The sequence below is a fragment of a genome, unplaced genomic scaffold (assembly GCF_019419815.1).
Source record: "Pyrus x bretschneideri cultivar Hongxiangsu unplaced genomic scaffold, Pyrus_bretschneideri_v1 Contig2, whole genome shotgun sequence".
In the NCBI taxonomy this organism is placed as follows: domain Eukaryota; kingdom Viridiplantae; phylum Streptophyta; class Magnoliopsida; order Rosales; family Rosaceae; genus Pyrus; species Pyrus x bretschneideri.
In genome coordinates this window covers 590139-601432 of record NW_025999501.1, presented here as the reverse complement: position 1 = coordinate 601432, position 11294 = coordinate 590139, and the positions used below count along the sequence as shown (strand labels likewise).

At 37.9% G+C, this 11294-nt stretch overlaps 1 long non-coding RNA gene across 2 annotated transcripts; it reads left to right on the top strand.

Annotated features, from left to right (window-relative positions):
• Positions 1-5130: 5130 nt before the first annotated feature.
• Positions 5131-11003, top strand: LOC125476904. Of its 2 annotated transcripts, XR_007258134.1 has the most exons (4): positions 5131-5472; positions 5845-5913; positions 10028-10244; positions 10737-11003. It is a non-coding gene; the product is annotated as an uncharacterized LOC125476904 (long non-coding RNA). The 2 variants fall into 2 exon arrangements; XR_007258133.1 differs by lacking the exon at positions 10737-11003 and having other exon boundaries at positions 10028-10513.
• The last annotated feature ends 291 nt before the right edge of the window (positions 11004-11294 follow it).

Here is an 11294-nt window from a genome sequence, read left to right as displayed (position 1 = left end):
TAGAAAAGTAGATGTTAGATATTTTTTTCATAATCTACTTTTAAGTGCTATTTAGAAAGCATTTGGATTTATATAATTGAAGATTAGAAGTTTCAATGTATATACATATAATATTTCTTGATAAATTTGGTGTTTATTTTGTTAATTTGATTTAATAGATGTGAAGATAACGAAATATGGTGGTGTTGTTGAGAACCCACCAGTATTCATCCCTAAGGCCATCTCCAACCGAAGAGAGCCAAAGGGTCATGTTTAGCCCTATAGCCTTGCAACAAATTATATTTTAATGAACAATGTCAGATCACATTTTATACTATCTTCAACCGAGAGGGTCAAGAGGCCATAGGCCAAACATAACCCTTTGACAAAAAAATCATCTCCAACTGAGGGGGCCAAAAGGCCATAGGCCAAACATAAACCCCTTAATAATTTATTATTTTAATTGAATTAATATGTTTAATTAAATTAAATTACCATATTAAAATAAGGTTTTTGGACATATTTTGAGTGCCACTTGCCACAATAACGAAGAAAGAGTGGTATTCTTACACTTGCCACAAAGTCAATCTTGACATTCTAGCGCTGGAGGGCTGGATGGCTGGCTGGAAATGACTAGCCTGCTAGCCTGATTTGGGGGTTTTGGCTTGGTGGGGCCCACAAGCCCTTTGGCTTAGCCCTCAGTTGAAGACGGTTTTCGTGTCATTTTGAGCTACTTTTAGCCCTATGGCCCTATGGCCCTTTGGCCTTTTGGCTGGGTCGGTTGGGGATGGCCTAAGATGTCTACTCCATCGCCTATGAGTTCAACGAGGGTATGATATTAATTTTCTTGCAAGCGTGACATTCGAAACAATTGTCACACTGTTAACCGGGATAAAAGATATTACGTAGAGTTGGTGTAGCAACAAAGGAGAAGCTTAAAAGGGTAGTAGAATGGGTGAAGAAGAGGAACACTCAAGATCTCCATGGATGTTCACTGCAAGAGGAAATCTCTCGAGAAATTGGAAAACAACCCAGGGACATGCTTTTCACTTTTGCAACACTAACCAATTCTTGCAAGGCCCTTTTTTACGTGCCTGTTGCTGAAAATTTTCTGCCCTTCAACTCAATATCTCATGATCCATGCGAGTTGTTTAACAAGGAAGAGTTGTTTGTTAGTAGGAGACTGTATAAAGCCGGTGATGGCAGTTTGGCGAGAGATCTCATTTGCACAGGCTGCCAGCTTTGTGGTTCCCCATTGGAGCTCGACAGGTATGTAATGAGAGATCAGACACATTCTATTATGCTTTGTTTGCGTTGCAAGGTAGTTATGAGTACCGAATTTATGTCGATGGCAAATGTTTTGGTGGCTTGTTGTTGCAGCGAGAACGTGTTTAAGCAGAATGCAGTTGCGCTTTATTGTTCAGAAAGCTTGAATCACCTTCATGTCATAAGCTCCATATACAGGCCCCTTATGACTTTGTTTTCCCACTGATCAACTTTCGTGCTGTTCGAATTTAGTTTATGCCAACTATTCCCTCATGATTTGTTCCAATCTGATTGCTTTCTGACTTCTTGTTTGTTATATACATGTTCAACACGGCTGTTCTCTTGACTGCAATTATATGTGTGGGACGAAGTATGCACCGCTCCTGGTCAAAAACAAGGCCGCAGAGCTCTTGTTCGAGAACATCAGGGCTGAAAGAGTCTGTTTGTGCTATAAGGGGAAAAAGCAAGCCGGACAAGTTGATTCGAAAGATGTTCCGACACATACTAGTCTAAACGCCAAAGTGGCCTGGCAACCTAAAGCGGTTGTTCTAGTTTCTTGTTCAGCAGACAGAGACAAGAAGAACTCGGAATCAAAGGGGAAACACTGCTGAAAACAATGCTGTTGCAAGGAAAGAACAGCCCTTTGAAATTTGAAGTCAATGCAAATGCTGGTTTTGTTTAGACAGGGAAAATGGGAGGTTTGAAAAGGTTTCTGTGCAGTTGCCATGCTTCAAAACCAAATAATCTTCAAACTATGTATTGTTTATCAAGAATTAAGAGTTTTTCTTCGTAATTATACATTGTATATTATAAGTCACAACATTTGTTGCTGAACAACTTTAAAGTAATTTTCATACAGGTATTTCCAAGATAAATAAACACAGAGGAATTAGAATTCCCTGCCTCAAATGATTAACTCATGGAATCGTGCCATGCGAGGGAAATTAAACCTAACGTTATGTCATTAACAACTTTCGTGTGATTATTAACCCATGAAAAAGGGAAGGCAGAATTCAAGCAAAAGGGGTCATTCAACAGGTTCGACTATTAAGCTTTTACAGTAAAGAAATTTGAAGAGAAAACTGACAGCAGCCAAACACGAGCATATGATCCATATGCTTAAGAGTCAAGACTATGATTCCGCCCCAGTCTCAGTAAATGAAGCATCAGTTCCAGAAGTCTGGGCTTCTAATAGCTTCGCTTGGCATTCTGCATGTTCTCTTTCACACTGAGCGATTCCCATTATAATATCAAGCATGGTACCTGTTGTGCTGAAGAACACAAGCGGCGCTAAATATTTCCTTTTAATCCCTACTGGAATTGCTAACAAAGCCCCTACTATGGAGAATACCCAAGTGCCCATTGCGCTACAGATAACCATGCACATCATCATTCAACTACACCTCAAGCTAGCACATAAACCAGAATAAACTTAAATGGGAAAGATTGTATCTACGATGCCAAAGAGAAGAATGGCCAGGAACCATAAAGTGAAATTTTCCACGCTCTAACGAAGTTGAGTGATGTATTGTTGGTTTAGCCAGATGATATTCGGAATGTATTAATAAACTAATATTCTAGAAATTTTATTTATGATTTTTGTGATAAACACATAATTTTTCTCTTTCGTGTAAACGGCATGGGTCAATGAGACAATTAAAACAATTAAACCGAGTAGAAACCTCTACAGGATTACGAACCATAAAACTGTGGAAGAAAACATCACAGAAACTGTGTATGGAGTCTAATGAGTCAATAACTAATACTGATGGGAGCAAAAACATGCTTTAATTACTTGTACAAGTTTTAGTAGACAGGTCTAAATTCTCCATGATAGTTAGAAGTCACTATAGTCAAATGTACAAGTATTCTGGTTTATAACAAAATCTTAAAGTTCAACACGAAATTGGTGATCTCCTAGCTCCATGGGGATTTGTTAATATCAATTTGTTTGATATTCCTTTTGATAGGTGAACTCCAATATGTATAAAATTATAATGATTAAACTATCCAAGATATGCACAGCTTAAGAGTATCTGAATAACAAAGAAAAACTTTTGGATCAAAATAATAGAACATATATGGTGATGTGCAACAAGCAAAACATTCCAACGCAATAAATCCGTTGATGAAAGCTTCAGAAAACGATTACTCACAAAATTTTCCAAAGAAAAGCTTCCAATATGTTAAACTTAATCATGATTGGTGATCTAGAACTAGAAGTTAAATTTCACTAGAAAACAAGTGGCATCCTCAAGAGCTGAAGAAATGGTTTTCCTTCTAGGTTTGGAGCTAAAGAAACGGTTAAATATTCGAATACAAAGCTCGAAAAAGATCAAGTATGATCAGAACAGGTAGAGAAGCTTCTTCTTAAATCTTAGCTCATCGCATAATTGTTCAACACATCCAATCCAACTAGATAACCCGTCACTGCCAATACAATACCAGTCATCATGGACATGATACATCCCCAATCCACTACTAAGATCTCCATATAAGGATGAAGTTCTCACACATGCCACTCGAAGAACCACAAAAATTGAAAACATCCATAAGTTGCGAATGGATTTCCGAACGTCAAATTCTTAATAAGTATATCCAAAAAACAACCAACCTGCAGTCAGTGACCCAATGCCGTTCTAGAATGGCCTATCAACTTGTTCTGACCTAGGATAATAAGCTCATAAGTTTAGTCTTACCTCACCGTCGAGAAAACGAAAGAAGACTTCTATCTCAAAACTAAAACTTCAAGGACGATTGAACAAGAAATTTATTCCATAATATTACTTGAACGTCATTGGTAACACTTCACAAACATATATGAAAAAAGAGTAGAGATTCAAGGGCAAAGTAGAAATAATAATGGAAAAATATATAAGTCACAGAAAGGAAGGATTAAACTGACTTGGCAACTGAGCAGTCCTCAAGCTGCTTTACAGTCTCTTGGCTACCCATCTCTCTCTGGTTTTAAGCTACACCCGTGCTTACGAGTAGAAATCCACTTCATTCCTGTTCCACTCTTTAGTCAGTTTCGACAAAGCGACATTTTAAACTACTCCAATATATGAGAAGCAGAATTCAAACTTGGGCGGAAGGTGGCAAGCCCACTGCCCTGCCCAATTGGCCTAACCCATTTTACTAAATTTGATAATTATGAATGTTGGATTATAGTCAATCACCAAATATCCTAAAGAAATTCAAAAATCCCATTGAAATGCACAAACAAAACGGAAAGGAATGAACAAAAAGCAATTGAATTTGAAAAATTAAAAAGGTACCGATTGGAGTGTAAAGCAAATGAAGCTTACATGATCAGACATAGGACTGAGAAGTTGAAGATTTCATTACAATCCTCCTCAAGGATCACAACTTTGATTTTGTGCCCCTAAGCCAGATTCGAGTCATAGCATACATGGGCCGGGTCAAGTTGGGGAGGGGGGTCGGGTTTATACTCAAAATAAAACAAGCCCAAAGCCTACTGCCCTGCCCAACTGGCTTAACCCAATAATTATGAATGTTGGATTATAGTTAATCGCCAAATATCCTAAAGAAATTCAAAAATCCCATTGAAATGCACAAACAAAACCGAAAGGAATGAACAAAAAGCAATTGAATTTGAAAAATTAAAAAGGTACTGATTGGAGTGCAAGGCAAATGAAGCTTACCTGATCAGACACAGGGTTGAGAAGTTGGAAGATTTCATTACAATCCTCCTCAAGGATCACAACTTTGATTTTGTGCCCCTAAGCCAGATTCAAGTCATAGCATACATGGGTCAGGTCGAGTTGGGGGGGGGGACGGGTTTATACTCAAAATAAAAAAAGCCCAAAGCTCGGCCCAACTGGTATAAAGGAGTTTCAGACTCTCTTATAGGGGAACGAGGAGAGAGATGATGAGAGGTGTGGGAGGTCCTCTTTTGTGCATAGGCGATCTGCTGAGCGACGTGGGGGAATCAAATGCTTCGCCGCCACTGCAACAACCTGAGACCTCCTCGTTTTCTTCTGTTTCTAGCTTCGATCAGAGCTTGGACCTCACCAAGTTGTTCTAGGTTTTCCTTTTTTCACATTCTCATTTACTGTGAATTGCAAGAACAATTCGGTGAGTTTTCCACATTTTTGTTTGGAAAACCGAAAACCCATTAGGTGGATTTTTCAGTTGTAGCATCCTTTTTGATAGGAAGACCAAAGATGGACAGAAGTAAACAACTTTTATGTGGAATTTGCTTATGTAAGAAACACTTCTGCTCATAAATGCTCTTGCTAGAAGTGCTTTTATTGAATTACATTGAAATTTTTATTAAAAATCAAAGTGCTTCTATGACCCAAAGAACTTTTATGTTTTAGTGCGAAATGTAGTCAGAAACGCTTTTAGTCCTAAAATACTTTTAGCCTTTTCAGAAGTGGTCCCAAATAGACCCTTAGACTTTAGAGATCATGGGTAAACCTGGTTCCTTTTGTAATATACCTTGTGTATATGATCTTCAGATCTTGTTAATAAAGTTTTGCTGAACTGCTGTTCTGATATAACGTAGTTTTGCAATTGCATTCTCTTATTGTTGTATATGAGTGTTCCTTACTCTATATACTATCTTCGTTTTAGGAGAACTATGAGCAGCTGAATGAGGCGCTTTGCGGTACAGATCATTCATGGGCAGCTCTTACTTTGAAGGTGATGAATGATCTTATCAGAATGTATGAATGACATATCTATAGATTCTGCTAGGATGATTAATGTTCCACTTCTTACCGCGCCATTGTTTGTTCTCCATAATTTGTGCAGCGCCTAGTATGCTATCTAACATTTAGATACTTTTTCTTGCATGGTAAACATTTTATTTTATGGGCTCAGATGTATGCATGTGTGTGTTTTTTGTTTTTTTTGGGGGGGGGGGGGGTGGTACATTCACATGATTTTAACTTTTCCGAGGAAATGTAGAGGTATTGGTTTATCCCACATCATAATCTGTTTCTGAAAGGTTGTTCCCTTAAGCAAAGACATTCGGAAACTCTAGGTTGGATTTCACCTGCATAATTCTTTTGTTTTACATGTCCATGAGTTCTAATTTGTCTTGTAGATTATTCTTTGTTCATTATTTTGGGAAATTAGTGTCTTGTAGGTTGTAGAATGCAAATCATTATACTCAGGCATTTTTATATTCCTTTTGGTACGATCAATTGCATTACAACTGGTTTATTGTCACTCACATAATTAGGTATATAGAGAGAACAGTCTCATAACTTACGAGACAAATGATATCAAAACATAACAAAAATATATATAAACCAGTTCATATTTTCACATAACTACGTAAATATTCCCTATAAGATTTTCATGTAACTATGTCCCAATATGATTTCTATATGCATGGTTGGAAAAATACTTAAAGAAATAAACTCCCCTAATGCATTTGACATCATTGTGACTGAGTCTGTAATGTTAGTGTTTATGATATTTGTGTGTGGTAATAGAGGTATCATAGCAATTTTGTTCAAGCAGAAAATCAATGAGATGATGATCTCTGCTCGAAGAGCATGAAAGAATGGAGATGCGAGAAACTCGGAGTCGTAGCTCCCTGGATTCAATTTAGGTGTAATTGAATCCATGCTCACAGAAATGGAAATGGAGGTGAGTTATAGCCGTTGGAGGGGTACTCACTCATCCAACTCACACACTCATGTGCACAACACATGATCAACTATAAGTGAGTTGTTATAACATGTGGCACACATGTAGCCTTTTAGCTTTGTTTTAATCTCAGCCCTACATTACAAACTAAGAACAAACACTCAATATTGAAAGGAAACATGTAACCTGGATCAAATGCAGCTGCAGAAGCTTAAGCACCAACACTCCATTCTAAGCTGGCAGCTGATTTGACTCCAACATTTCTCTAAAATAGTTGAACTTCTCATTTGGCAGTGCCTTGGTCAAGATATCAGCCATTTGTTCTTCGGATTTGCAGTAAACAAGCTCAATTTCCTTATCTTGGATAGCCTCCTTGATGAAGTGAAATTTCCTACTGATGTGCCTTGTTTTCTGGTGAAATAATGGATTCTTATCACACATTAGCAATGTAGGCTCCACTTGTTCTTCCCCAAAGTCTTCTAGAACAAATCTCAGCCACGTGGCTTATGAAGTTGCTTCAGCTGCACTCATATATTCAGCCTCTGTAATGGATAATGCCACTGTTTTTTGCTTGATTGAAGCCCAAGAAAACACACATGATCCTAGATTGAAGGCATACCCTAAGGTGCTTCTCATATTATCCTCACTGCCGGCCCTAATCACTATCACAATATCCCATAAAAAGAGCTGATTTTCCCTTCACATACTCAATGCTAAAATCCAAAGTACCTTGAATGTATCTCAGTACCCTTTTTGTTGTTCCCATATGTTTCTTAGTTGGATCATGCATTAATCTTGCCAAGAGACTAGCACCAAACATAATGTCTTATCTAGTGGCACTAAGGTACAACAAACTTCGTACCAATTTTCTGTGTTCAGACTCATTTGCAGCCTCACTTCCATCATTCTTGCATAGCCTGTCATGTGCTGCAAGTGGTGTTCCCACAGATTTACAGTCTTTGAGGCCAAATTTCTCCAACAGCTTCATTGCATACTTCTGATGAAGGAATATGCTCTTCTTTGTTTGTATAACTCCTATACCAAGGAAATGGTGCAGCAATCCCAAATGTTATCTCATAATGCTGCATCATGTCATTTTTGAACTTCTCAAGCATTGTGACACTACTTCCAGAGTACACAATATCATCAACATATAAAGAAACAATGAGAATTCTTGAGTTTTCAACCTTAGTGTATAAGGTGGCTGCACTTGGACATTTTGAAAACCAGCCTACATAAAATAGGAATCAATTTCATCATACCAAGCTCTTGGAGCTTGCTTAAGGCCATATAATGTCGTATCCAGCTTGTACACTTTATCCTCCATGCCTTGAATGACAAATCCTTGAGGTTGATCGACATAAATCTCCTCCTTGAGTACACCATTAAGAAAAGAAGACTTTACATCCAACTGAAATAGCTGCCATTCCTTTTGAGCTGTAAGAGCTATCAGTGTTCTTATGGTGCCTAGCCTAGCAACTGGTGCAAAGGTTTCATTAAAGTCAATATCTGGCTTTTGTGGATAACCTTTTGCAACCAATCTGGCTTTGTTCTTTTGTATTGTCCCATCTTGGTTCAACTTAATCTTGTACACCCATTTCACACCTATGACAGGTTTGCTAGAAGGCCTATCAACCCGCATCCATGTATGGTTCTTTTCAATAATATCTAGCTCAGCTTGCATAGTCTTTTTCCAAGAATCATCCTGAGCTGCCTCTTCATAATTCTCAGGTTTTAAGTGCATACATTGCATTGAGCCATAACTTCATCCAGTGCTCTCCACTTCTTTGGAGTGAAGTCATAACTCTGTGATAGACTCAAGTCCCTCTGTGATAATCAATGTTTGAACTCAATTATTCCTATGGAGTGGTAGGAGCAATCTTAGAAGATACTAACTCTTCTTGTTCTTCTGAGTTTGAACTGGTTCAATTTCTGCATTACCAGTAGTGGTTGGATCACTGAAATACTTCCTAGAGTTTGCTTCCCAATTCTAGCTACCATTCTCATCAAATACCACATCCCTGGATAGGATAATCTTCTTAGTGATAGGATCAAAGACCCTGAATCCTTTTTCACTGGTGCCATATCCCACAAAAATGCACTTGTGATTATTACACTCAAGCTTGTGTCTCAGATTTAAGGAACATGAACATAGCATATTGAACCAAAGACCTTCAAGTGTGCAATTCCTGGTTCAAGTGTGCAATCACTCTCTTTAGATGATTCTGGGATAGTAAACCCACTTTCTACAAGCTCCCAAAGTCCATGAGACTTGAGAATGGATTGCATTCTGATTCTCCAGAATTCATAGTTTTCCCCATTGAAATTGGAGTGCGAAGCTCAGAACTCGTTAATCAGCCATATTAGACTCAGAGCTTCGATTTTCACAGGCTTTCAAAGCACGATTCTACAGCGATGAAGCTCGATGAAAGTGATTCACTGAAGAACACAGAAATCACAGATTCATGCCCAGATTAAAGCGATGAACCTGGCTCTGAGGCCATTTTTAGTGTTTATGATCTCTGTGTGTGGTAATAGAGATATCAGAGCAACTTTGTTCAAGCAGAAAATCAATGAGATGATGGTCTCTGCTTGGAGAGCATGAAAGAATGGAGATGCGAGAAACTCAGAGTCGTAGCTCCTTGGATTTGATTTAGGTGTTACTGAATTGATGCTTATAGAAATGGAAATGGAGGTGAGTAACAGCCGTTGGAGGCGCACTCGCTCATCCAACTCACACACTCACATGTACAACACATGCTCATCTATAAGCGAGTTGTTATGACATGTGGCACACATGTAGCCTATTAGCTTTGTTTTAATCTCAGCCCTACATTACAAACTAAGAACAAACACTTGAAATTGAAACGAAACATGTAACTTGGATCAAATGCAGCTGCAGAAGCTTAAGCAGCAAGATCTGACACCATATTAGTCACAGAAAGTCCCAAAAGTTGCCTGGACAAAAAGATGGGACAAAATTATAACCAAAAAAAAGTTGGACACCATATAATTTTGTTCTTTGTACAACAACGTAAGGTTTCCATTGATATTTAGATTTATAGATTATGGGACTTTTCTGTGTTATGGTGTAAACAATTGTTGTGACTCGTAATATGGTGTAGATTCTGAAGTTTTTATCTTTTAATTATTCCAGTTATGCAGTGCTTTGGAAACTGCAAACAAGTTAATTCAGTCAACAAACTCAAATGTCATGTCATTGTCGGAGAAGGTTGGAGAGCTTGAGGGAGTTATCAAGAGGGCAGATTCTGCCATATCAGCAGCAAGGGTCGTTCATGGTTCACTAAACAAAAAGGAAGGACCACTTATTGGCAATCAAAATGCCAAATGATCCATGTCTTGTCGAGAGCAAGGTTAGTTAATTCGATCAAGGGAAAAAAATGTGAAAATACTAGGCCTTAGAAACTGAGGTGTTTGCTGTTAAAAAAGTCTTTTCCTTTGCTTTTCTTCATTGTCACAACAAAAGGTATCATACAATAGGAGTAAGAAGCTAACCTGCCTGATGCAAAAGGGAGGTGTAACTATCAATTATCCATCTTTTATGGATAGAACAAATCTATCTCTTGCTTATTTCCTGAGATGCCTCGTCAATATGAGAGTTTTGGTTTCTACGGTTTTAAGATATATTCCAACACGAGGTCATCACCTCACTTGCATAGAAAATTTTGTTGTTTTATTCCTATTTGGTTGATATTCTTTGTGAATTGACAATGTTGTAAAAATCTGTCTTGATATTCTCATTTTGGTAGTTCTTGGTTCTTGCATTCTTATTTACTAACTGTAGCCAGAAAGCTCTCTCTTAGAATATAGCATCGACAGTCTCATTGCTTTCGCTATATTTTCAGTTAAATGATTGCAAGCGTCGTTGACGGATCTGAAGCTGGGACATCATTGCTGAGATGAATATTGTTTAGAAATCTGTAGATCGTAAGTTTCTTGTGTGAGAAATCGTTGAGTAGCATAGAGTTGTTTTCTGCTCCATATGTGGTTGCAGCGCAATACTAGACCATAGAGGATTCTATAGACACTAAAAGATTGTCTTCCGACGTGAGTTTTTGTAAATACAACATCCATTTTTCCTCTAGTTCCTCAAATTTTTGTTCTTATTATAAGTGTAGCTTTTGAAATGCTTGAATCTCAAGTGTGCTGAGATGAATTTAGAATTTTCGACCAAAAAAAGAGTTGATTTTGTGGTTTCCATATATAATCACTCTGGTGGAAATTCTCTCCCGCACATTTTTCTTCAGGACTAAATGGGTTGGGATCTAACTAGTTGAGATTTAGCTAAATCTCAAACATGTACACGTTAAAAACATGCGCAGGTTAGCAAAGCTAATCACTCTAAACTATATCACGAAGTGGCCCGAAAAGTCCACTAGGAAAATTTGAACGGATTTATAACT